The sequence below is a fragment of the Stegodyphus dumicola genome, chromosome 9 (assembly GCF_044657685.1).
Source record: "Stegodyphus dumicola isolate Sdum_Otavi_A_Nest chromosome 9, ASM4465768v1".
NCBI classification, from domain to species: domain Eukaryota; kingdom Metazoa; phylum Arthropoda; class Arachnida; order Araneae; family Eresidae; genus Stegodyphus; species Stegodyphus dumicola.
In genome coordinates this window covers 147,287,539-147,290,118 of record NC_140776.1, presented here as the reverse complement: position 1 = coordinate 147,290,118, position 2,580 = coordinate 147,287,539, and the positions used below count along the sequence as shown (strand labels likewise).

The 2,580-nt window shown below is 34.7% G+C and overlaps 1 non-coding gene across 1 annotated transcript; it reads right to left on the bottom strand.

Annotated features, from left to right (window-relative positions):
• Positions 1-393: 393 nt before the first annotated feature.
• On the bottom strand, positions 394-467 carry TRNAN-GUU (transfer RNA asparagine (anticodon GUU)). The gene has a single exon. It is a non-coding gene; the product is annotated as a tRNA-Asn (tRNA).
• Positions 468-2,580: the final 2,113 nt, after the last annotated feature.

Sequence of the window (2,580 nt, the reverse complement as noted above, 5' to 3'; positions counted from 1 at the left end):
TTTAAATTTTTGTTAGAAAAATGAAGGAATGCATTCTTTACACGATAATCAGAGAAAATTATTTTAGAATATTCATTTAAATTATAATAGCTTGTAGAGACATAAGGTATTTTTTCGAAGCAGGAAATATGAAAAATAGCAAACGCCTTCGCCGGGAATCGAACCACGGACCTCTGGAATACCGGCCCAGCGTGCAGAACCACGAAAGCACGCTAGGAAGGCGGAAAAAATACTTTACATACTCCCTCTTTTAAAAAGCGACTGAGATTTTTAGGGGACCCAATCACCAAATCCTGAGTCAGGAGAATCATCATCCAACACTCTTTTAGTTCGGGCGCCACTGTAGAATCATTAGGTATTTTTTGGAAGCTGGCAAGATGAAAAATTAGCAACCGCCTTCGCCGGGAATCGAACCACGGACCTTTGGAATAACGAACCAGCGTGCAGAACCACTACACCACGAAGGCACGCTAGGAAGGTGGCAGAAATACCTTATGTACTTCCCCTTTTAAAAGACGACTGGGGTTTTTAGGGGACCTAATCGCGAAATCCTGGGTCAGGAGAATTATCATCCAACACCCTTTTAGTTCGGGCGCCACTTCGAACCACGGACTTCTGGAATACCGGCCCAGCGTGCAGAAATACTACACCACGAAGGCACGCTTGGAAGGTGGGAGAAATACCTTATAAGCTCATCTCATCGATGTTACTGTCAGGAAATTATTTTACAAAATTTTTACTCCTTTTAAATGATGTAAAAAGTACCGCCATTACATTCAAATTTTGTCTATTTTAAAGTACGCAAAATGTAACTTCAACTACAGTCTCAAGCAACTGGAAGAAAATAAGTGCTGCGCGGTCATGACAATACGTGTTCGATTGCGTAAGGGTGAGCTGACAACACCAATGAAGAGCCATTTTAAAGAAACAGACAATAATAAGATTGCCTTACAGAAATGACAAAGGTCCTAAAAGATTATTTGTATTTGTTATTTCTTGGGAAAATTTGGCTGTCTTCTGTTATAGGACAAAATGCGCGAAACATTTTTTACCAAAAGGATGTATTTGTCGATCTGATACTTCCAGCGAGGAAAAATATGTTTTCGTCATCAGCTTATTTCAGTTGTGGTAAAATTTTCTAAACACAAGAAATGTATATCTCAGATTTATTATTTCAATAAACAAAGAACGAAATAGAATAACGCAATTTGAAAACTTTATATTGATTATACTTATTTTGCTATTTTACTAGCGAGCTAACAGTATTTATAAGTTCTATATACTGGAAAATTGAAAATAAAATGAACAATTAATTGAATGTACTGTACACAAAGTTGCTAGCTGCGACCAAAGCAAAATTTATGAGTTCTAGGTACACCTGGAAAAGAAAATTCATAAAAACATTTCAATAGGAATGAAATCAGTTCATTCTTTCCAAGGAACAACCAATTCGTAATTTTTTTAAAGGAAGTATTGTAATCGCGAAAAGCTTCAGGCAGCATATTTCAATGAAAATATCCAATTTGACCACTTTCGAATGCAATTTAACGATGTTTTTGCGTGATATCTGTACGTAAGGACAGAATAAAAGACTCTTTTCCTCCAAAAAAACTAAAAAACTGCTTTAAAATGAATTCTGAAGAGAATTTTTTGTGGCGTCTGTACGAACTTATGTGCGTACGAACGTACGTACGTATCTCGCATAACTCAAAAACGAGTAGCCTTAGAACGTTGAAATTTTGTATATAAGACTACTATAACATGTAGATGTGCACCTCGTATTTTGGTTTCAATCGGCCGCGCCAAACGTATATAAATATATTTATAAATATACTATCCACTCTGTTACCCGGCTCAGTGATCTCAGTTTCGTTACTCTTATATGTTTGTAAATTGTACATTTTTTGCTTTAAAAATGATTGAATTATGTTTTTTTATCTTCCGGTTAAGGGTTTTATGCCTTTAGTAAATCTGTATGCAATATTTTTAGAATTATCAACAATTTTAAAATTGTTTAAGTGCCGCTAAGCCTAATTTGATGGCGGCCATTGATGTTTACATTTGAAACAGGAGACTAGTAGATTTGTTGCCAATCTAGAGAAACTTAGCTTCGCAACGACAAAGATAACGCATTCATTTATTATTGCCAATTAAATCATGCTTAATCCTTTCTTGAATTTTTTCGAGGAAATAAGCGTTTAAGATTTACTTCGTAACTTTTAATACAGATATTTTGAGTTTTTATGTATTTTTGCGTTGTCGCGATGTTAGAACTGAATTAATTGAATGAGAAATGCTCAATCGTCTGTGAAAAACTGTTTCTTTTTTGTTTTGTTTGCTTAATTTCTTTTATTCATAGTTCTAGCTTTATTATAGTATTTGAATAGAACATGTGGCAACGATTAGATAATTCTTAAAATGATATAAATTTTGTGCATTCAGAGTTATAATATGAACGAAATATAATACTGTTAAGTAAACCTAGCGCCAGAGTGTCGCTATGGTAAACAAAGTGAATTTTAAAGAATGGGTTTATTCTATTGTGGTTTATGCGCTGTCGGCGAAGTAGGTTTAATTCAA